At 34.5% G+C, this 26,500-nt stretch overlaps 1 long non-coding RNA gene across 1 annotated transcript in view; it reads right to left on the reverse strand.

The window, feature by feature from the left end:
* Positions 1-26,500, reverse strand: part of LOC309628600 — a 152,791-nt gene that overhangs the window by 118,347 nt on the left and 7,944 nt on the right. Inside the window, exon 2 of the long non-coding RNA XR_014244573.1 lies at positions 15,190-15,295. This is a non-coding gene — a long non-coding RNA (uncharacterized lncRNA). The remainder of the gene's footprint in view (positions 1-15,189; positions 15,296-26,500) is intronic.

Genomic DNA, 26,500 nt, shown 5'->3' on the forward strand with positions numbered 1-26,500 from the left:
AGATGAAAAGACAGCCCTCAGAATGGGAGAAAATATTTGCAAATGAAGCAACTGACAAAGGATTAATCTCCAAAATTTACAAGCAGCTCATGCAGCTCAATATCAAAAAAACAAACAACCCAATCCAAAAATGAGCAGAAGACCTAAATAGACATTTCTCCAAAGAAGATATACAGATTGCCACAAACACTTGAAAGGATGCTCAACATCACTAATCATTAGAGAAATGCAAATCAAAACCACAATGAGGTATCTCCTCACACCAGTCAGAATGGCCATCATCAAAAAATCTACAAACAATAAATGCTGGAGAGGGTGTGGAGAAAAGGGAACCCTCTTGCACTGTTGGTGGGAATGTAAATTGATACAGCCACTATGGAGAACAGTATGGAGGTTCCTTAAAAAACTAAACATAGAACTACCATATGACCCAGCAATCCCACTACTGGGCATATACCCTGAGAAAAGCATAATTCAACAAGAGTCATGTACCACAATGTTCATTGCAGCTCTATTTACAATAGCCAGGACATGGAAGCAACCTAACTGTCCATCATTGGATGAATGGATAAAGAAGATGTGGCACATATATACAATGGAATATTACTCAGCCATAAAAAGAAACGAAATTGAGTTATTTGTAGTGAGGTGGATGGACCTAGAGTCTGTCATACAGAGTGAAGTAAGTCAGAAAGAGAAAAACAAATACTGTATGCTAACACATATATATGGAATCTAAAAAAAAAAAAAAAATGGTTCTAAAGAACCTAGGGGCAGGACAGGAATAAAGACACAAGCACACATAATGGACTTGAGGACACAGGGAGGGGGAAGTGTAAGCTGGGACGAAGTGAGAGAGTGGCATGGACATATATATACTACCAATGTAAAATAGATAGCTAGTGGGAAGCAGCCGCATAGCACAGGGAGATCAGCTCAGAGCTTTGCGACCACCTAGAGGGGTGGGATAGGGAGGGTGGGAGGAAGGGAGCCGCAAGAGGGAGGAGATATGGGGATATATGCATATGTATAGCTGATTCACTTTGTCATATAGCAGCAACTAACACACCATTGTAGAGCAATTATACTCCAAAAAAGATGTTAAAAAAAAAAGGAGAACAGTAACTTCATAAAGAGTTCATCCTGTGCTGAAAGTTTGAGACTGAAAAGAAATGAACTTAAGATGTTTTTGTTAACTTTTCCACCAGTTGCTATAAACTCATGAGAAGCCTCTGAGAGTAAGGGAGGCAACCCCCAGAAATTATAGATTTATAAAGAGAATAAAGTTAAGTCTCCTTGGAGACCTAGCTCTTTTAGGCCAGATCTAACTTGGTGTGAAGTAACTTGAACATTAGGAAAATTAACTGAATGTCATCTGGTTCTTTTTCTTAAATCAACTGAAAATATTAGAGATTCACAAATTTTAGATGAGAATGGGGCTTTTGAGAATAATGAGCACTGCCTCCACATTTTAGACATTATTCCCAGTGAGACATATATTTTATGAAGATAATTAGATGATGACTATAACTTACATTGTAAGATAAATAGTTAAAATATAATTTAACCTACCTTAGCAATAAAAGGTAGGTTTCTTTAAAATTTCATAGCTATTCACATTTAGAATCATTAAAATTACTGTGGGGAGATCCTTAATTGTTCCCTTAAACATGAAGAGAATCACGACTCTTAAGAATAATCTAGAAAATTATTCTTATAAAATTATCATTTTTCAGTTTATGCCAAAACCTTTGCCTTTCACATTTTTAATCTATTTTTAAGCTCTATAATAGTGTCCAAATCAGTTGTAGTAATTGTGTTAAATTTGATAAATAATATTAAATACACAAGTATATACTGATGTGCATGGGTTGGTATATATACAACTAGGCTTTTGCTTCCAGAATCCATTACACATTAGGTTTTCATTCAAAACTTGAGACATATATTTTATTGAAATATAAAATAACTTGATTCTTCTTCTAGGGAAGTGATTCTTAAAATCTAGTATGAATGAGGATACTTTTTGTGCTTCTGAACAGTATAGATACTTGATTCTATTGGGGAAATACTAGGAATCTGCATTCTAACAAGCTCCCAGTCTCTCTTAATCTCAGAAAAGGGAAGAAGAACATCATATATGATTATGGCTTAGGCAATATGGATAATGTCTGCTTGTATTCAGCAATACATCTGTCTCTCTAACTTGTCTCCTGTATCTCTGAAGAAAGAAGCATAGAAAACTACATTTTTTAGACTAAATCCCTAGCGGAGTTCCAGCTTAGATTCTGCCAAAGAAAGTCGCTTTCACAAGATTTTAGAGGTAGATGAGAAATAGAATTCATTTTAGTCCTGCTCACAATAGTAGGCAAGCACACTGATTTGGGCTGAAAGCAAGGTTATGTTGTGTCTTCCAGATATTTGCCTATGAATCAATTAATTAGGTACTGCAAGTTGCTGAAATTAGCAGTGCTGTTTTTCTATAATTTCTGCAACTTAAAAATTTCCTGAGATTTCCATGAGCCTTCTCTGACATTTGTTTACCCCATCCTTCCAAGGATATTGATAGCACTCATTTAAACTCCTTGCCTGAAATATTTTCCTGGCAAGACTTTGACATCTATAGCCTGCGAATAAAATGAAAGTTAACGACATGCCTAAATCCTGGTGACTTTTAACCTATACCTAAATGTATGCAAGACTTCATCTCTGTATCAAGTCCCCTGACTTTAGTTATGGGCATCCCTCTGGAACTTAATATATTGTATTCCAAGAGTATTTCCCTGCCCCTGCTGATCAGAAACTTTATTCTCAGGCACAGAAGCTATTCTTGTCACCATATCAGAGAATTCTCTCTAAACCCAGGGAGGAGAGTCTATATACCTGGCCTTCTGAGTTAGAACACAGTAGTCTTATTAGCTTGGTCACAATGTTATAAATGAGGGTGAAATAAAATTTAACCAGTACTATTACATCTTCTGTCATGTTATAGAAAAAGACAGAGGCTTCTGAGTGTTATAGAAGAACATACACATTTTTTCATACAGTCAATGTGGTATCCCAATGTCTAATAAACCAATGGTTCTCTAACATTACTAGGCCTAAGAATCACCCAAAGTTTGTATTAGAAATAAAGACAGAGTGACACAGCAAGATGGAGAAATAGATGGTTCCCGACTTCAATTCCCCTCACAGAAAGAACAACTGGCAATTATCCATAGACAAGACACTTTTGTGAAGATCTCACTTGGGAATAAGGTTAAAGCAACCTCTTGGATGACAAGAGTTGTGAAAAACCACCTCCCCCAGGCTGGTCCAACACTACACCAAGGACCTACCATTTCTCCAGTGAAAAAAGGAAAGCCCAAGGTGGACATCCAGCTTCTCCAGCATTACAGGATGCTTTTAGGGAACCTACTAGGTATTGCCTCCTGGGAATCATTGGGGGAATCAGCTAGAGACATAGAAGGGTGACAGGGCTCACAGCAACAAGCATGCAGATCTTGGCAGACTGCCTTCCTGCTGGCAATAGTTCCCAGGCAGAGAACCAGTGGCTCTCTTTATCTGCAGAGCCAAGCTAGTGGCCCCATCTGGCCAGTAAGCTCGGTCAGCAGTTCTTCTGAGTTTTACTCACCAGCAGGTAGGCCATCCCAGCCTCAGAGTCCATTCTAGGGCCCTGCCTGGGCAGGGAAGCAAGTCACCAGCCCACCCAAACAGGAAGCCTGGCCAGAGATTCTAGGCAACTATAAAGCACATCCTACAGCCTGCCAGGGCAGAGAAGCAAGTCAGCAGTCCCTCCCAACTGCTGAGAAAGGCTAAAAGAAGAGACTGGTTCCTCAAATGCACAGATACTAATGCAAGTAAATGAAATCCTGAAGAGGTATCTGCACCCCCGATGTTCACTGCAGCAGTATTCACAATAGCCAAGATATGGAAATAACCTAAGTGTCCATCCATGAAAGAATGAAGGAAATATATATACATATATATACATATATATACATATATATATATGTATATATATGAAGTGGAATATTACTCATCCATAAAAAGAAGGAATCCTTTCCTTCTTCATTTGTGACAACATGATGGACCTCGAGGGCATGATGCTGAGTGAAATAAGTCAGATAGAGAAAGACACATACTGAATGATCTCACTTATATGTGGAATCTAAAAAAAGTTGAACTCAGAAACAAAGAATAGATTGGTAGTTTCCAGGGGCTAGTGGGGTCGGGGAGATGCGGAGCTGTTGGTCAAAGGGTACAAAGTTTTAGTTATGCGTTCCGGGGATCTGAGGTACAGCATGATGACCATAGTTAACAATACGGTGCTGTATACTTGAAAGTTGCTTGGAGAGTAAATCTTAAATGTTCTCACCACAACAAAAAAACAAAAGTGTAATCATGTAAGGTGAAGGTGGAACTAAACTTATTGTGGCAATCATTTTGCAAAATGTATGTGTATCAAGTCATCACATTTTACCCCTTAAATTTACACAACCTTATATGTCAATTATATCTTAATAAAGCTGGCGGCGGGGGGGGGGGGAAGAGAAGGAAAGATGCTTTGTTCTCACCTGCCAAAGATTGTCAGGTTGGGTTCAGGAACAGGAAATTTTGTAGATAATTCTAATGAATATACAATTGACTTTGAACGACAAGTAGGATATAGGTGCTGACCCCCAAGCACTCAAAAATTTCATGTATAATTTTACATTTAACCCTTCGTATCTTTGGTTTTGCATCACAGATTCAACCAACTGAAGCCTGTGTAGTACTGTAATATGTATTTATTGAAAAAATAATCAACTTATAAGTGGATCTGCTCAGTTCAAACCTGTGTAGTTCAAGGGTCAACTGTATTTCAACAAAGACACTATTAAAAAATTGTCCTAAATCATGGATGGATGAACAGAACTTTTTTTTTCAGAAAGTCTAAGGTTTTCTCTTAAACTAAACAAAGCGCTTTGGGAAGAATTTGTTGACAGGAAAACATTCATTTTGCCCTTCAGAGAGTCCAAATTTAACCTGGTGAGCAGAAAGATGGAATAATGTAGGCTAAGGATATTCCCACCTTTAACCCAGATCAGTTATCCTATAAGATAAATTGTATGTTTAATTAGTCAACAAGTGGTTTATCATCATGGTAATGTCCTCCAATGAATTAGAGTCCCTATATCAAGATTCCTTTGCAGTATGATATCATTACTCTTCTCATCAAAAGGTGAAGTCTATTTCTCCAGCATCTTCAATGTGGGGTGCATTCCTCACTTGATTTGACCAATAATAGAATGTGCCCATTTCAGAGATGAGGAAGCAAAGGAGGTTAAGTATCTTCCCAAGGTTACATAGCCAGGAAGCATTTAATCCCTAGCAGTCTAGGTCCAAACTTCATGCCTTAAATAAGCATATTATATTGATGTTAATGTACTGAATCATCATATAAAGCATCCAAACTAGATGATAAAAATTTCCCATAAGAAAAAAAAAAGAAGAGGAAAGATGTACTAAAGGAAAAACAATGCGCCATTTTTCAAGCCTAATTCAAAGTTGTTAAAATATTATCACCACCATCAGGTGAGGATGAGATTTTCAAAGGACTTTATCATTGGTTTGCTATTATTCTCTATGGTAAGGAATTGTGGACTGTACAAATGGATTCCAATACTGATAATCAAATTGATAAAAATGAAGTGTTAGTGCAAGATAATCAAATGGATTGGAAGTCACCTAAGTACTACTGAGAAACCACTAGAAGAAATTTAATATATGAGACCTGAAGCAAGGAGAACAGGGGAAGGATAATGTAATAACTGTAGAAAAATGAAGTAGAGTTTTTTGTTTTGTTTTGTTTTTCAGCGAAAGTGTGGTAAGAATGACAAGGAAAAAAGATTTACATTCAGAGAAATTATTACAGCCAGAGAATTTTATCCTGAAAATGATTCTTAAAATGAATAGTTTTAAAGGCACATTATTATAAAATCATCACTTGATTTTATAACGATGGTTTGAAAATCATCTTTTTCAAATATAGTAGCTATATGCATCATGACCCTAAACAAGATGCAAAATAAGATCTCTGTTGCAGAATCTTCATGTTAAGTAGCACAAATATAAATACTTGGAAAAAACAAATCTCTATAATATGCTACCATCTCTTTAATATTTGTTGACAAATGATAGTGTATTTGGCTGTATATAGTCTATGCAAGGGTTTACATAAAATACATGATATCTGGTCCCTGTTTGTATTCACTTACAATTTACAATGTGAAGAAAGATCAAGCTTACAAATGTCACAAATGTTTCAAGGGTGGTCAGAGCATCCAGATACACTCATAAAGGATTTCTGAAGAATAGTTACAATTGATAGTTCTATAGATACCTTCTAGATTGCTTTTTCCCAACAATTATGTATGGTTTGAAAACAGCATCTTTGAATACGTTCGACTGGGTACCAAATTAAGAATGGAAAAAAGAATGCTTTCCAACCTATATCTGGTATTTTTAACTTTCAACTCTTGAACTGTTAAAAATAAAACTTGTAATGAAAAAACAAATTACCTAAAAAAAAATAGAAAGCACTGATTTCTTATTGACTGTCAGTAGTGTGAGCAGCTATGGCTAACGAAGACCTTGAGTAGCCAAGTCCTTTCCTCTGTCAGGAATGTCATATTCTGTTGCTCGATAGCAATGAGGATTAGTATGACATGATTTAGATGAAAAAAGAGAAATCAAAAGAAAATGGAGGAAAAATCAGATACCAGAGGCAATTTCTGATGAACAAACACGTTCAATTCAATCACAGTGAAAAATCAATGAAGTAAAAATGGACTGCTAACTCACACTCTGGCCATTTCAGAATGTCTCCATCAATACTTGGAGTCCCTATCCATTATCTCCGTCTGCCCAGGGAATCTCTCTCTTCCTCCCCATCGACTTGGTACTACAATACAGTATTTTAAAGTGTCTAAAGTTTTATGGTTCATGTTCCTACATTAGACCTGTATATGCTCTAGAAAACTACTAAAATATCCAGCTCTCCTCGTTTCTATCAAAAAAAATAAAAAATCCTCCAAGTTATTCCCAAATAACATCTGACTTCCTGGATTTATCTGAGCACTCAATTCTGAAACAAAAGCAGAATATTTTTACCTCTGAATTTAACCAGAGATTTGTAACCATTTTTTTTTGATCCATGGATCACTTTGGTAGTCTTGTAAAGTCTGGACTCCTTTTCAGAATAAAGTTTTTAAATGAACAAAGTGCACAGAACTAAAATATAAACCAAATATATTGAAATATAGTTTTAAAAATATTAAAAACAAACTTACATGATTGTTTATGAATGCCTAAAATAATAAGTTCTAATAGTATACTTAATAACTACAATAACCTTGAAGTGTTAATGAGCATGAACTGTATCTCAAAATATCTGCAATAAGTGCCTTGTGATATCTAAAATCTCTCATTTCTATTAGTGACAAAGTTGCATGTACTTCTGATACTACAGTGATATAGATATACACTTCTGCCTCTCATAAGGCATGGATTTTTGTGTTGGGACCCTGAATCCTAGCATGGATTTTTGTGTTGGGACCCTGAATCCTAGCATGGATTTTTGTGTTAGGACCCTGAATCCTATCCACAGACCCTTGGGAGTCCATGGGCCTCAGGTTAAGAATCCCTGTCTTATAAGAGAAGCATAAACTGTCACCTTAAAGAGCTCCTTTGCATATTCTTCTTTTCGGACTGCTCACAGTGATTTGAGCATTATCTGTTATTACTCTGCAAATTAGTATCCAAATACTCCTACAAGCTATCTCTTCTCTGTAAACATTAATGTCAGACTCTATTTATGGTATCTTTGAAAAAGTCTGGGAAGAGAGATTATCACTGCTGGGTTCCTGTTCTCGCTTTGCTTGGAACGTGGCCTAATATGCATTGTCTTGTATGCTCAAGGTATGCTTTGAATAGGAATAACTTGTTTGTTCATTTTTATTACCTCCCTCACAACCCACTACCCACATATATAGAATTTGATTGGCACTATGTTTTTAGTAACAAGAAGGAGACTAGTGGTTCTTATGACCTACTACTTATACTTATTATGTAAAAGCATTACTCTAATTGACACGCTGGTAATTTGTGCCTCTCTCTGCATCCTAGAACTGTCTCTGTGGAAAAAATATCACCTGAAACATTTAAATTTGTGGAGTAAAGATGCTGCAAAATGTAGTTCTTCTCACTGCAAGCAGACAACTGCCAGAAGTATAACGATGAGAGAAATAGCTACATACATGCTGAGTACACTCCTGTGTATACCCCTATTATTCACACAGAAATTAATTTTTGCAAAGTACTAAATAGAAACATATTAATGGAACATATTTATATGAAGCAGATAGATAGGGCTGGTTATATCAGAGGATGCTGGTTGCACTGGAAACAATGTGGACAATCAGGAAAGGCATCCTTGTTTACCCTTTAAAGGAGCTCTTCAGTCATTCCTTGATAAACACTGCATGATCACTTGATTTTGGAAAATAAAATGGAAGAATGCTTTAATGAAATCATTACAGTCCCATAACCAAACTGCCCTTAGTTTTTGTCTTTTTCTTCCTCTGGGATTCTTCTTGGAGGAGCACAAAGGAGTGAGTGACGGGAGAAGTACTTGCCATTTCTTCCCTCTCTGCTCCTTTCACCACTTTCTTTTAGGTGATAGAAGTAAATGAATTATATATTTTGCTATGGCTATTTTTAAACTTATTCCATTTTAAATAAATCCATGTCAGTCTCAAATTCAAGTAGTTTTATTAAAAAAAAAAAAAAAAGCAAAACCACAGTACTTATATGTCCCATTCCTCCTTCACTTTCTGAGTTTATTAATTTCAGGAAATAATCATTTGCAATTCTTTAAGCTGATTCTTCTTCTTTTGCCTCTGCATTTGCTGCCATTTCCTGATGTTTGAGGTTTGAATATAACATTTCCACAACTGGAGGATAAGGATTTAGATCTATCATAGTATATATAGCAGATGGTATTCTCTACTCACACTTACACTTCCTTTCTTCATTACCTTCTAAAGGAGAAGCATTGGAATTTCAAGGATTGGTACTCAGGGCACATAATATTGTAACTTGTCATCACTGAGGATTAAATGTTCAATTCATAAATATCAATAGCTGTATGAATTTCAATTTTATTGGAACAATTAATTCTTTTTTGGTTTGCTTGATTTTCCACTTTTCCATTCATTGCCAATAGAAACATACATAATTTTCCTCCTGTCCCAATGTTTCAATCTGGCTGGTTGCTCCCTAGGTGTGCTGCTTAGCTGTCATCCTGGTATTTCTCTTGCTGTTTATCTGGAGTGTGACCTTTACCTCTGAGGTGTTTTTTAATCTTCTCTTTTCTGAATTCAATATTATCCTATTTCTTGGTTTAGTCATCATTTTGAGGAGCTTATCTTCTAGTAGCTCCTGGAGAAATGGTATATTGGATGAATTTTAAAGATACTTCATGTCTGAAATATCATTATTTTCTCCCTCATACTCATTTTTACTGAGCATAGAATTCTAGAGTAGAAATTTGGGACCAGAAATCTTGAAGACTAAATACCAGTGTCTAGTATTACTGTAGGGAAGTAATTCCAATCCTTTTTTTTTTTTTTTTTGATGTTTTTCCTCAGTGATTTTAAGAATCTCTTTATCTCTTCTGAAATTTCATGATGAATATAAATTTATAGGATTTTTTTTCATTAACTATACTAATTTCATTTCATGAGACCTTTAATTCTGGAAACATTTTCTTATTTATTTGATAAATTTTTAACTATTTTTTCAGCTCTTTCTTTGTATAACTACTTTTATAGGATTTCCCAGATGGATACTCTAATTTTATAACTTTTTCTCTTTTGTTGTATTTTTTGAGATATTTCTCAAAATATTTCCTCTGATCCTCCTGAAAATTTCAGTTAATTTTCATATATTAGAATTTTAAAGAAAACATGTTATGTATACGGTATCTTGGTATTTAGGTTCTGATGATTCTAAAGTGTCTATGATTTCATGGTTTTTCTTAATGTTTACCAGTTTAATTAGAGTCTAGGTAATTTTTTATATAGGCTTACTATAAAATATACCCATATTTAATATTTGGCCATGTATATTTTTCACATAAACACCACCAAAAATATTGATTTTTCTCATGAATAAATTTTTAAAACATCAAATAGATGAGTTAATTTTACTGAAAGCAATTTATCACTTAAGTATATGTTCATCATTTTTATCAGAAATGATGTGTCTATAGATAGGGTCTAGAGACCCTGGAATAAACTATAAACCACATGACCACTGATCTATATATTACTTTTCTGCTCTCCTTATGCTAATATCAAACCCAGGGAACCTCTTCAAGGCCCCCACCCTTACCCACACACACAGGTACACACATGTGCGAATGTGCATATAGCATTTGATTTCCTGTCAAAATACAAATTTTTAAGATAATTTTCTTCTCTTTTTAAAAGAAAATATGAAGAAGCACTTTTGTAATGGCAGAGTCAATGTCCATCAACTGATGAATGGATAAATAAAATGTGAAATATTACCAGACCATAAAAAGGAATGAAGTACTGATATACAAACTGCATGAATGACCTTGAGAACATTATTCTAAGTGAAAAAAACTGTCACAGAAATACCACATATTATATGAATCCATTTATTTGAAATGTGCAGAAGAGGCAAATCTATAGAAAAAGAGAGTCAATTAGTGCTTGGCTAGGTCTGTGGGGTAGAGAGGAGATAGCAACTGACCGCTCATGGGTACAGGATTTGTTTGAGGTGTAATGAAAATATTCTAAAATTATATTGTAATGATGGTTGCACAACTTTGTGAATATGCTAAAAACCATTGAATTGTAGGCTTTAAATAGGTGAATATTATGGTATGTGAAGTATATATTTATTTCTCAATAAAACTTTTTAAAAAGTAAATATTTATTATAGAAAATGAAAATTATACAAAATTGAAGAAAAAGAGTCCATTACACATCCCCTTACACAAATATAGCACTCGTGTTTATTTATATCTTTCTTTTTACTCATATTATGTTTGCATTCACACTGTTAATTTTGTATTCTAATTTTACATTACAGACTATACAGTATTTTTTCTACCTGAGGAAAGTTTGTTAATATAATGTATTTTCTTAATATTCCATGGATTAAACATTTTGTAATTTGCCAAACCAATTAATTAATATTGGACATTTAGTGCTTGGCTCTTCATACTGATTATAGCAGATAACCTAGAACTTCGGAGTGTCTAAGAGATTCATATATGAGGGTTCTATGGAAATTCATTATGCAAATTCAAGAATTATCTGACACTGAAATTAATTCTGAATGAAATAGATTTGGCTGACTTTTTTCTCTTGTCAATTTCTCCATTTTGATAGAGTCCATCTTTCTACAGTTATTTCTAGAGGACAATTTGTTCTCATTCCACACTTCACAAGTTCCAATCAAGTTTACACAAATCTATTCTGTCACATACCTATTATTCTTAGTTCTCTGGGCATTCTTCCTTTTTTGGTTATGAAAAAAAAGACATTTAGTATGTAAACACAAATCAGTCAAGAAAAAAAGCTACAGCAATCAAAATAGCATAAAATTGGTGACAGAATAGACAAATAGATCAATGGAACAGAATAGAGAACCAGAAATAGACCCAAACAAATATACTCAACTGATCTTTGATTAAAAAAAAAAAAAGCAAAGACTATCGAATGCAGAAACAAAGTCTTTTTAACAAATGGAATAACTGACATTTAATTGAGACAACTGGATGTTTAGTTGCAAGAAAATAAGTCTAGACACTGACCTGACACTTCCCCAAAAATTAACACAAAATGGATCATAGACTTAAAAAAAAATGTAAAATTGTAAAACTTCTAGAAGATAACATAGGAGAAAATCTAGATTCCTTGGTTTTGGCAATGAGTTTTTAAAACACCAAGAGCATAATTCACAAAAGAAAAAATCGATAAGTTGGACTTAATTGAAATTAAAAACTTCTTCTGTGAGGAAATTACTGTTCAAAGAACGAAAAGACAAGCCTTAGCCCTGGAGAAAACATTTACCTAACATATATCTGATAAAAGACTTGTATCCTAAGTACACAAAAAACTCCTTAAACTCAACATTAAGAAATCAAGCAACTCACTGTAAAAGGGGACAGAGATCCCAACAGACACCTCAACAAAGAAGATATATGGATAGCAAATATGCATATAAAAATATGCTTCACTAAGAGAATTAATAATTAAAATAAAATAATATTCACTATATACCTATTAGAATGGCTGAAATCCAAAACATGGAAGAGACCAAATGCTGGTGAGGATGTAGAGCAACAGGAAATCTCATCACTGCTGGTGGGAATGCAAAATGGTGCGGCCGCTTGGAAACAGTGTCTAAGATTTTTACAAAACTAAGCATACTCTTACCATTTGATCCACAATCTCATTCCTTGGTATTTACCCAAAGAAGTTGAAAACAAATTCACACAAAAAACCCGCACATGAATGTTTATAGCAGTTTTGTATAACTGATTAAAAATTGGAAGAAACCAAGATGTCCTTCAATAAGTGAATGGATTAAAAACAGCAACAGTAACTGTGGCACATTTATCTGATGGAATATTATTATTCAGCAATAAAAAGAAATGAGCTGCTGACAAGCCACAAAAAGACATGGAGGACACTTGAATACACATTGTTTAGTGAACGAAGCCCATCTAAATGACTACATACTGTATAATTCCAACAATATGACATTCTAGAAAAGGCAAAACTATAGAGATAGTTAAAAAAAAAAAAAGAAAAAAAATCAGTGGTTGCCACAGGTTGGGGCTGGCAGGGAGTAGTGGAGAAAAGGAATGAATGGGTGAAGCACAAGCATTTTGTAGGGCTGTGAAACTATACTGTATGACCCTATAATGGTTGATATGTGACATTATGCATTTGTCAAAACCTGTGGAACCGTACAACACAAAGAATGAAACTTAATGTAAACTATGGATGTTAGTCAACAATAATGTATCGCTATTGGTTTATCAATTGTAACATCACACCAGTGAAAATGTTAATTATAGGAGAAACAGAGGTGGGGAAAGGGAATATATGAGAACTCCATACATTCTGCTCAATTTTTCTGTAACTCTGAAACTGCTCTAAAAAACAGTCTATTACTTTAAAAAATTGAATCATAAGTGACCTTTTCCACTTAAAATTACCTTTGTGATTTCCCAAAGGACTCCTGGAAAATCACAAAGGACTTGTGCTTTCATTTTGTAAAAATAGGTGTGCCAGAAATAATTAGGGTTATTTGATATGTTTTACTATTGATGAGTTGCACGGAAAGAGGTGTCAAATCTGAATATATACATAGATTTCCTTGGGTTAAATTTGCATTGATCAAGTATTATCAATATATTTATTACAGAAAATATATGCTGTATGGGAAGTCACTGCCCTTGCTGTCCATGACATGTTCCTATTTATTAGCACCTTGTGGCTGCTTTGCCCCATATTAGACATGGTGTTTTCAGTCATAAATTCAATTAATTTTAAAACGTTAACTTGGTTGTAATTTACTTCTTTAATTTAAAATAGCCTCTTCTAGAATACTGGTTTTCAATTGAAGATTTATATCACTTAACTGTGGAGTTTTTATTAATATACAGATGTTTAGGACCTCTTTAGACCTAAAGAATTTCTTTATTTTATAGCCTTCATATATTCTTAGTAGATTCTAATGATATGCTTGGTATACTCATGGTCCACTATGTCAATTTATTTATATGTTATATCTGAAGTTTTCTTACTCTGTAAATATGTGTTTTCATTTGTACTATTAATTTTAATATGTACTATTATTGAAAATAGGTGTAATTATTATGTTTATAAATATTTTGTCCAAAAAAATTTGGAGTTGACTTTTGTCTTGTTTTGCATTCCACAGAAACAACCAAATTCTTTTCTCAGCTTCATTATTCTTGTTATGAATTCTCATCTGATCTTTCTGTTTTCCAAATTATCAGTATTATGTTAACTACAGCCTTTTTAAGTCCTTTGTCATTCACAGGTAGTTTTTGTTTTATTCTGATGTTGCCCTGAAAGAACCTGCAATCAGCTACAAGCCAGAATCCTTTATCTTTAACAAAGGACTGTGTCAGAGATCCCTGGAAAAGGACTATGCAAGGTGCTTTTTTGGTATAGGCTCCTGATAGCAGTGTTACAAAGGTTTAGGTCCATTCCATTGGACTGTGCCAGAATTTCTAGAACTCTAAGAAAGAAACAGGTGAGTTCATGAGATGCTAACCCAAGATAGATCACAGAAAGGATTGATTACATAAGACTGAGTGAGTTGATGAGGGATGACTGTGGATTATTTTGAAACATTTTTGATGTTTTGATATGTTTTTGGACATTTAAAGAATCTTTATCTTTTATCTTAAGCTATCTATAATTCATAACAATTTAGTAAATTACACTTTTGTAAACTGAAACATTTGTAAATGATATCCTTTGCTCCCTGCCTGACCTTCCAGAATTCAAAAAATCTTACTGAATATTCTTATTTTTGTGGAAATAAGATTATTTGAATGGATTCAATAAGAATATGTCTTTCTTGTTAGTAGATCATAATTGGAAACATGCGACCAAGCCCTTGCCTAGGATATCATATTTGATATGCTCAATTTATCAGATGTGACCAAACAATGTTAAGGAATGAAGGCTGACTTTATGGAGCCAATGATCACAAAGCCCTCTTGGGAAAACTGCCCAAGTGTCTGGCTTACAGGATTTCCAGCCATAAAGGTGACTAAGGAAGGTCACTTCCTGTCAAGCCCAGGAAATATAGTATATTTTGGGGACTATAAGAAGAGAGGCATTCACCCACATTTATAGGTATTTCATGTGACGGTCAGTCAGTGTGAGTTTTTATTGCTACTGTAACAAATTATTATGAATTTGGGGGTTTAATACATTGTAGATTTATTATCTTACAGTTCTGTAGTTCAAAAGTCTAAAATGGGTTTTCTAAGCTAAAATCGAGGTATCAAGAGGACTACATTCCTTTCTGAAGGCTCTAGAGGAAAATCCATTTCCTTACCTTTTTGAGATTCTGGAAGCCGTCCACATTCCTTCGTTCCTTGGCTGGTGACCACCTTCCTCCATCCACAAAGTCAGCAAGTGCGGGTCAATTTTTTTCTTTCTTTCTGTAGTAAATTTAAAAAAACAATTAATTGTAGTAAAATATAAAATTTACCAAATTACCATTGTAGTGTATAATTCAGTAGTGTTAAGTATGTTCACATTATTATTCAACCAATCTCCAGAACAATTCAAGGTTTTAAAGCCAAAAGGGTATGAAAACTTTATTATAAGTATGATTTTATCCTAGAATTCTAACAGTATTTTAGTATTCTAAGTTTTCCCATTGTTTTGACAAGTTTCTCCTAATTCATAGCTTGTGGGAGTTTTTGTTTTTGTTTTCATTTTTCCAGGTTTATTGAGGTATAACTGACAAATTGTGTATATTTAAAGTGTACACTGTGATGATGTGATATGCATATACATTGTGAAGTGATAATCACAATCAAGTTCATTAACATATCTATCACCTCACATAGTTACCTTTTGTGTGTCTGTATAGTAAGAAAGCTTAAGAGCTACTCTAGGCAAATTTGAAGTATACCATACAGTATTATTATCTATGGTCACTATCCTGTACATTAGGTGCTCAGAACTTATTTTTCTTATAACTCAAAGTTGTATTGTAAAGTGCTTACCATAATAAGGTTGCTTAACACAATCCTTCGCTTCACACAATTACCATTTTGTTGTTGCTGTTGTTGTTATGGTATGATATTAAAGCTGTACTCTCACAGCAAATTTCAGGTACATAATACAGTACTGTTAACTGTAGTCACCATGCATACCTTAGATCCCCAGAACTCATGTTATAACAGGAAGTTTGTACCCTTTGACCAATGTCTCATCTCCCCTACCACCTAGCCCTTGGCAACTACCATTCTACTCTCTGTTTCTAGGAGTCTGACTTTTTTTGATTCAACATGTAATGAGATCATACCTATTTGTCTTTCGCTGTCTGACTTATTTCATTTAGCATAATGCCCTCAAGACTATATACATACATACATACACACATACATATTTATTTGCATACAGTATCACACTTGGCTGTGGGGTCCCACTGCAGGTGCCTCCTGGTGGCAGTGGTCAGCTGCACTGGTGAGGGCTGGGGCCAGCAGCAGGAACCAGGGCCAACTGGATAATCCAAGATAACCTCAGCATTTTATGGTTAGTTGACTAGTAGCCTTAATTCCATCTGAAATTGTAACTCCCTCTTCTCTCATGTAGGGGGTCAAATCTCTGATTCCAGGTATTAGATGTAGATCTTTTTCTGGGGGGTGGGAGGGCATTATTCTGCCTACTATACCAGTTCTTGCCTTGACTTCTAGGCTTATGAGGCTTTTAAAAGTCCAATCTGAGTTTTTTTTTTTTTTAATGAAAACACCCAGTAAAGCAAATTTAAGAAGGCCAATACAGTAAATTACTGTTCTTGCTTCCTCTATGTAAACAATCAAACCAAATCTACTGAGGCCAGTCTTATTTTGTGATCGAGAATAATCTTTCCTTGAGATGACTTTTGATCAAAAGAGGGGTTACTTTAGAGACAAATTTTGTGTTTCAATGGTAAACTATGCATCATCTATAGTATACCATTCCGGGTTATCAAATTCTTGTCCCGTTCATTGTCTTTTGAGATATATTTTACTTCCTTCTAAATTACAGGTAACTAACAGATATGCTAATTGTCTTGCCTTGTGGAGGTTCAATTGACTTCAATCAGTTTTGATACCTACTGGTAAATGGGACTGGATCCAATTCCATGTCCAAATTGTCAATCCTCAACAAATTTTTAATTTTACCAAGTTTCTCTAGTATCTGTCTACAATTCTCCAAACTCACTTTTCCAATCTTTCCCTCTACTGTCTGACTCAGTATCAAGAGAAGTAAAACATGACTGCTCAGATCACTATCATGACTCTGGATTGCCTTGGAGCTGGTCCTTCTCCTCAGGATCTGCAAGCTGAAGCCCAGCTCCTTGATATAAATCTTCAAGGACTCATCACTGTAACAGACCATGCATGGGCCAGAATTTTTCCTGGACAAGTTGCTGTCTGGACCATAAAGAAGTCTGGCAAAACACTTGGGTAATGCATTCAAAAGGTCACCAAGACTGCAGCCAACAACACTGAGAACATCAATTTCTAGCTAAAGAACATCAATTTTCATCAATTTTCTGAAAACTCAACTAGCAGTGCTTTGTAACTTTTAACAGCTTCTTGGAATCCACTAGACAGGTTAACCTCAAGGTTCAACACTGGACTCTTTAATATAATCTTATATTAGTATTTCTCTTTTTCATTTTAGGCATTCCTCTTGTAAGTTGCCTTATCTCCAGGACAATAAACCATTGTCACCATAAAGATTCTCAACTTTAAGTGACCCAATAGATGGTTAAACTAGTTTTACAGAAAAAAATACCAAAAAGAATCCTCTGTAGACTATTTCTTACAAGCTGCTTTGTCTCACTCAGGAAATTTATAATCAACTCAGAGTTGTTCATCAATGAGCAACATTTGCCTTAAACAAAAGAGAGAACTGACATGTTGAACTTTATCATGATCTCCATAAAGCTCCCAGATCCCTTTCATATGAGACATGTCTCACTAATGAACATTTCCCTAATATTGTACTATAGTCTGAATAAAATAATCTCCTTAACTGTCTGCTGCACTTTGTCTTTCACAACCTCAACTCTTTATTTAAAGTACACTTTTTCACCAATGGATTAATTATTATGTAATAATATAAATATGATATTGACAACAATGAAAATGATGATAATGAGACGACGACGATGGTGATGATGATGACAGTATCAGAAACCCATAACTGTGCTTCTTTTCCAGACACTATTCTCAGCATGTTATATACAGCAAAGATCTGATCTTCATGACAAGTCTATGAAGTAGATACTATTAGTATCTCTCCTTAATCAATGAGGAAATCCAAGAACAAAGATGTTAAGTAACTAGCCCAAAGTCACAGAGCTAGTAAATTGCAGAGCCAGGTTTCAAACACAGGCTATCTGGTTCCAAGGTCTGTGCTCTTATGTGCACTTATGTGAACCATCTTACTGTTAAGCTTCAAAAGATAATTTTTTTTTTTAATCCAGAAGGCTCCTCCCATATGGTTCTGTTTCTTTGAATCCCTGTCGTGATTACCTTTACTTTTCTTATAGTGGCGCTATACAATGGCCCTAAGTATTCTGCTTATTATGATTGCTTATAAGGGCACAAATGATATGCATTTTATGCTCCAAAGTCCTTCATGATGTTATCTACTTTTTAACTTTTACTTTCATGATTTATTTTTACTGCTATTATATTTATATAAAAAGTATAGTGATTATGAACATGTCTCTAGATCCTGACTACCTTAGTTTGAATACCTGCTCCAACACTTACCATCTCAGTGACACCTTGGGCATATTACTTAATCATTCTAAGTCTTGGCTCCATCCTCTGTAAACTGGGGATGACAATGGGGCCCAGCACCTGGGGTAGATGCTATACAGAGGAAGGCAATGCATGTAAAGCACTTAGTACAGTGCTTGGAACATAGAAAGCCCTTTATCACTATCATTACTTTTTTAAACTCTACATTTCACTGTAAACTATTTGAGGTTAGTGAAGAGTTTACATTCCTCTTTATAACCCATTTTTAAGACACCAACTTGAACTTACTATATGTTAACATTTTTTATAAAAATCAAAATAATTTAGGCCCATTTTAGTCACAGCACACAGCCAACTTCTTTATAATTCCTACTAAACATTATATTGTTTCTACTATTGTTCAGTATGTTCATATAACCTTGTGTAACATTCTGCTGTTTGCTACTCATTTAATTACTTGAAAGATCAGTTTTTCCTGAAAACTTTATTTCAATGTACACAGCTTTTTCTAGATTTTATAAAAATAACAAGTAGATATAGTATGTAGATATAGTATACTGCTTATATATATGTAATATATAAATTATATATAATAATTTAATACATATACATAATCCTAGCCCAGACATAGCGATCGCTGCTCTCCGGACTTCATAGGATTATTAGCAAAATGAAATTTGATAATTCATATGAGGAGACTTTATAAAATACTACACATAAAATTTAATATATTACTGATTTTTAAATTATTAATATCTAAGGATGGGGATGAGGATAAGGTAGTATGGAACAGATCTGCATGTGGATATCTTCACCTTAAGGCCTAACACCCCAAAAGTTTTTCAAAATTAGAACTATATTCTTTCCAAACTAAGCAATTCATGTACCTAGCTTAAAATATAAGGTGTGCAATGAAAAAGAGGTATTTTCAATCTATCCTTACTTAACTCTAAGTCCTGTAGCTGATTTTAAACTTATTAGCTCTTTTTACTTTCTTAGTTCTAAAGATCATGTATTTACTGCTATTTCTTAATTTTTAAAGTTGAGTCACTTTCTACTGTGGAAGAGTATATAGTTCTCTCCCTGAACTTCCTCCAGTTCTAACTTAGTCACACAACCCATCTCCCAGTGAATCTTTATGGTACTTTTGTTACAGCAGCCTAAAGAGACTAAGACATATGTTATGCCTTGGAAGTCAAGTGAGATTCCCAGATTTAGTGCCTGGGAGAAAGGGGGAATATAGGTATCTTTCAAAAAAAGAGAGAACAGTGATGAGGAAAAAGATTTCTTTTAAGAGAGCATGAGTTTAGGCAAGGTGAATTTGAGGTCCTTTGGAACATCCAAGTGCATATGTCTAAAAGTTGGATAAAAATAAAGAGAAAAAAGGGGAACTAGAAACATCCAGTTAAGCCTCATTAGAATAGGGACAAGGATACCACCTCCTTCAGAAAATCATTTTGAGCCTCTTTAAGGAGATATAAATATTTTCTCTTCTCTTCTCCCATTAACTTATTTACACATCTATCAGTGAAGACATCACATGATATAATCATTTGTTTACACATGAATAAATTTAGGATTTCTCATGAAAGTATTTTTTCTGTAGTTGTTCCTATCACTTTTGTTTAAGTTTCTGAAATATACGTTTGAGTTGTCTCACATAATAGTGAATTGAATGAAAGACCAGAAATGCAAACAATATAATTTCCCATAGGTTGTTTAATATGTAATTTACTTGAATAACATAAGCAATATTTCCTTAAGAAACTTTTAAGGTTTTTCCTTATTTCAGTGATCAAAACTGTTATTTAGTATAGTTTTACCTTAAAGACTGGCAAGTCTACTATTAGAAAAAACAATAGTTACAAAATTACAATTAAATATTGGTATTATTATAATATCCTAAAGTAAATAATAGTCTTGTTTGCACAGTTAAGGGTATTAACTAAGAATCATAAAAACACTTAGTAGTTTTTTATTTTTTGGCCATGCTGCGAGGCTTGCAGGATCTTAGTTTTCTGACCAAGGATCGAACCCGTGCCCCCTGCAATGGAAGCATGGAGCCTTAACCACTGAACTGCCAGGGAATTCCCAAACACTTAGTGTTGATATCATAGACTATTTCTGTGTCAGTTTCCTACTGCTGTTATAACAAATTACCACAGACTCAGTGGCTTAAAATAACTCATAGTTATTATCTTACAGTTCTAGAGACCAGATATCCCAAGCTAATCTTAAGAAGGTAAAAATCAAAGTGTCAGTAAAGCTAGATTCCTTTTGGAAGCACCAGGGTAAAATCCATTTCCTTGCCTTTTCTGGATTCTAGAATTCCTGGGCTCATGGCCCCCTTACTCCATCTGTAAAGTGCATCATTCCAAACTCTGCTTCCTTCATCACTCCTTTCTCTGCTGTCTCCAAACTTCCTGCCTCCCTTTTACAAGGACCTTTGTGATTCATTTGGGCCCAGCTGGATAATCCAGGATAACCCTCCCACTTAAAGATCTTTCTTTTAATCACACCTGCAAAGTCCCTTCTGTCAACATATTCAGAGGCTGGGATTAGAATGTGGATATCTTTGGAGGGGGCCATTATTCAACCTACCATAACTTATTTTTTAATTACATTTACAGCCAATTTTGGTAGTTTTATACTTAACATAAGTTGTCTACTCTTTTACTTTCCTATCTCTATAATTCTTAGAGGCTGACACCTAGAAACCCAGAACAGACATAATGGGAAGTTTCAATGATGCAATTTTCCACTGCTCCTCCTTCTTAGCTTTGTACCAACAATCTTATTTTAAAAATTAAGTGCAAAGACAGCAATAGGTCGAGTACTTTTTCTTTAGTTTGTAGCATTATTCTATTATCTATTCCTTAAAACTATACCATTAAGTTATTGCATGTCAGACTCAGTGATAGGGTTGACAATGCAAATATAAAAGATATATTATCACATTCAAGATACACATGATCAAATGGAGAATGTAGTTCTATAGACCAAAGTTGTGCTGCAGTGTAATTAATACTGTAAGTATGAACAAGGTCAGTTGTTAGCCTATGGGTCATGTTTTTGCTTCTTTCTTTTCATTTTGAATCTTTGTTTTTAGTAAGCTGTATATTCTCCTTTGATAGCAACGTTCCTTTAAATGTTTCCTATAGAATATTTATCTTCCTTATATGAAAGCAATATGTGTTAATAGTAGGAACTGTTTACTTACTTTAGCATGAAACTTACCTTTGCCTCCTGTTTAAATATTCACTAGCTGCATGCTTGAGTTATTGCAACCAACTTCTATTGTGTGTCATCTATTGTGCTACCATTGAGATAACAGTGTCATAGGGTCAAATATCTAGGACATATTAAGAAAGTAAGAGAACTCCTACAGGGGAATTTAACAGCTTATATGTACCTAACTTTCACAATCAACTCAGATGATTGTTGTATTCCAACCAATTGTACATTTGGTTGAACTGTTCAACACCTGTCCCAGTTTCAGTTACCCCTGCTGAGTGTGCCCATCCTTGAATCACTTCACAGATTATTGCAATGTTTTAATGTTTGTTTCCAAAAACAAGCTTTAAGAATAATGCAAACTTATACATATTCTAATGCTATAATGAGGTAACTAAAATATACAAACAAATCCATTGAAAAACTAAACTTTCACTTATAAACAAATAGCCAGAAAGCAGCATCTTCTATTATGATTATCAGTTGGGATTGTTTGATTGCAAGCAGCAGAAACTCATCTAATCAAACCAAGCAAATGGAATTTATTGGAAAGATATTTGAAACACAGAATCCAAGGGATGCTAGAAAATCAGACTTAAAATTGTAGAAACTAAGCTAACTCTAGAGTTCAGAAAACAGAAACAAAATAACATTCCAGTAGCAGAATTATTATGGTCAAAGTTATAGCCTTGGGATGACTGGAAATGCAACCATTTTCAGTTCCACTGTCCTTCTGCGCGTGATCCAGATTTTAGGAAGTAAGTATCTATTAGTCTAGCATAGGAAACATGCCATTGGTTAGTGGACATAGGGGGAAAAGGAAATTTCTCTAAATAAAATGGGTGTGGTAAGAAGAAGTGGATTCTAGACATTGAAAAAATCTTAAATATTCACCACATACGATGTGTATTTTTATTTTCAGTATTAAACTCCAAAGACTTTATTTGTCTGTAACAATAAGCGATGCTTACTTAATATTTATAATGTTTTTAAATATCCTAACATGACTTTCAGTTTAAGCTTAGAGATGTAGTGAACTAAAAAAGGAAAGTTTCTATCCTTAAAACAAGAAAAAAGCTAGACATGCAACAAATGGTTTTCTGTGAAACCGTCAAATAACAGATGTCACGAGTCAAGGCCAACCCAAAGAAAGATACCTGCAGGGAGAGACAGAAGCTGAGCATTTGCTTACCTGAGAAGAAACCACTAGATACTATGTAATCTATAGGAATATTAAACTAGAAGTTTTGACAAATTTCTAAAACATGAGTGTGAGCTAGTAGAAAGTGAAAATCTCTTGGGAGATGCAGTTTTAGGGACATTCCCCCCCATTTAAAGGATTTTCCTCCAGGAACTCCATGAAAGATCAGTAGGAATCCTAAGAAAGCTCATATAGTGAGGATGAGGATGAAGATTTTTCTCCCTGACGGAGCAAATGTTCAATCTGCAGAGGGAAGAAGAGAGCCTGAGGACACATGCAAAACTCATCTCAGAGGAAGGGAACTCCACCCAGGCCCAGTCTCCCTATCTGTACTGGCTTTCTAGGGCTACCATAACTAAATACCATAGACTGGGGGGCTTAAGCAATGTAAGTTTATTTTCTCATACTTCTGGAGGTTAAAAGTCCAAGACCAAGGTGTCAGAATAGATAGTTTCTTCTGAGGTCTCTCTCCTTGGCTTGTAGGTGGCTGTCTTACTGCAGTGTCCTCACATGGCCTTTTCTCTATACATATGTATCCTGGTGTCTCTTTCTGTGTCCAAATTTCCTATACATAGACACCAGTCAGACTGGATTAAGGACCACCTTAAGAGCCTCATTTTAACTTAATCACTTCTTTAAAGGTTTTATTTCCTAATACAGTCACATTCTGAGGTACTAGAGTTTAGGGCTTCAACATATGAATTTGGGGGAGGAGGACACAATTTAGCCCATAACACTATCTCACCTGAGGGGAAAAAAATAAAAGTCTCAATCTGCAAGGAAGAGCACCTCAAGGATATAGCTTTTGGACACTAGGGGACACTCACTACCGCTGAGAAAAGAAATGGGGAGAAGAAAAATTATGTCTATGATGGAAGGACAGGCACATTTGTGAAGGTCATACTTCAACTACACAGGCTCACTGAACACTCCAAGGACTAAGACTTACTCAGTACATTAGCATAAGCTTCTCTGTCCTACACCCTACCACCACACTACAAGCCTCCAATAATAATACCAGTGAATTACAGCTGGGAGATCTGCAAGAGATAGATTCTCTCTGAGGAGCATTTTAGAAAAGGGAGACCTGAAGCCAAGAGTGGAGAATAAAAGAATAAGGTCACTAGAGGAGTCCTCTGGTGCCCACAGCAACAGCATACTGCAAATACAGCATAACTATATTAACACAAATCCTCACTTTACATGCCTATTACCACAGTGTCTATTGTCCTATATAACATACTCCACTTTCAACAAAATATTACAAGGGATGACAAAAGGCAAGGGGGAAAAAGTCTAAAAATATAAAGCAACTACCAGAAGCAGACTCAGATATGATAATAGATATTGTTATTTTCAGATATATTTTTAAATAACTATAATTAATACGTTGACAACTCTAATGGAAAGATAGCCAAACATGCTAGATCTAGATCGGGCAAATAATTTCAATACAAAGATGAAACTATCAGAAATAATCAAATAGTATGGCTGAGTTGCTTTGCTGTGCACATGTAACTATCACAACATTGTTAATCAGCTATACTCCAATATAAAATGAAAAGTTAAAAAAAAAATAAGAAATAATCAAATAGAAATACTAGAAATTAAAAACACAATAACAGAAATGAATATGCCTTTGATGGGCTAATCAGTAGATTCAAACAGCTGAGGAAAGTATGAGTGAACTCGAAAATATGGCAATAGAAATTACACAAATTATCTCAATTTGCAAAAAGAAAAAAAGAGTAAAGAAAAAAAAAGCAGAGCACACATGAACTGTGGTAAAATATCAAATGATATATATAGCATATAGCATATGTGCAATTGGAATACCAGAAAAAAGAGGTGCGAGCAGAGCAGAAGAAATATTTGAAGAAATAATGGCTTTAAAATTTCCAAAATTAATGGTAACAGACACCAAACCACAGTGAACACAGAAGAGAATAAATACTAAAACAACAAAGAAACTAGGTATATCGTACTCAAACAAAACCAAAAAAAAGAGAGAGAGAAAATCTTGATGGTAATCAAGGGTGAGCTGGGATTGGGGAGGACACCTTACATACAATGGAAAAGATAAGAATTACAGCAGACTTCTCATTAGAAACCATACACGACAGTAGAAAATAGAGTGAGATCTTTAAAATTTTTAAAGAAAAAAAAGTCAACCCAGAATTCTATACCCAGAAAAATTATCCTTAAAGATGAAGAAGAAATATTTTATCAGGAAAAGAAAAGAACTGTTAGAGTTTATTGCCAGCAAACTTATCCTATAAGACAGTTAAAAAGAAATTGTTCAGGCAGAAGTAATAATAAGGTCATAAATTTACATTATACACCAAAAATAAAAAGCAGCAAAAATTGAATGAATGAATATAAACAGAACTTTTTTCACTTATTGTAATTGCTCTAAAAGGTAGCTGATTATTTGAGGCAGTAATATATACTGTATTTTTTTTTTTTTACAGTATATGTAGAAACATCACTAACAGAGACACTTTTTGATTATGACATAAATTCTGATTCTTTGACTACCTACTGGTATCCCTAAATACCAACAATGAGGATATGTTTCCTTGACATGATTAGTTAATATAAATTTATAATTTGCCTTGGATTGATTTCAAAAGTTTTATTCTGTTAGTTTCTTCCCATAACAAGTTCCCATTCTAATAGATCTTTCACAATGTGTTTTTGCAAATGTGACTCTCCTGAAACAATACATTCACACTTGGATACAGCGAACATTTTTTGACATGCCGCAATTAAAAGAGGGTTTCTAATACAGATGGCCAAAAAGCACATGAAAAGATGCTCAACATGGCTAATTATCAGAGAAATGCAAATCAAAACTACAGTGAGGTATCACCTCGCATCCATCAAAATGGCCATTATCAAAAAGTCTACATACAATAAATGCTAGAAAGGGTGTGGAGAAAAGAGAACCCTCCTACACTGTTAGTGGGAATGTAAATTGATACAGCCACTGTGAAGAACAGTATGGAGGTTCCTTAAAAAAACTAAAAATAGAACTACCATATGATCCAGCAATCTCATTCCTGGGCATATATCTACAGAAAACCATAATTCAAAAATACTGTACCCCAATATTCATTGCAGCACTATTTACAATAGCTAAGACATGGAAGCAACCTAACTGTCCATCAACAGATGAATGGATAAAGAAAATGTGGTACATATATAAAATGGAATATTACTCAGCCATAAAGAAGAATGAAATAATGCCATTTGCAGCAACATGGATGGACCTAGAGATTATCATACGAAGTGAAGTAAGTCAGACAAAGGCAAGTATCATATGATATTGCTTATATGTGTAATTTAAAAAATGATACAAATGAACTTATTTACAAAACAGAAAGAGGCTCACAGACTTAGAAAACAAATTTATGGTTACCAAAGGGGAAAGGTGT

This window comes from Balaenoptera borealis (assembly GCF_965194805.1).
Source record: "Balaenoptera borealis genome assembly, chromosome: 4".
In the NCBI taxonomy this organism is placed as follows: domain Eukaryota; kingdom Metazoa; phylum Chordata; class Mammalia; order Artiodactyla; family Balaenopteridae; genus Balaenoptera; species Balaenoptera borealis.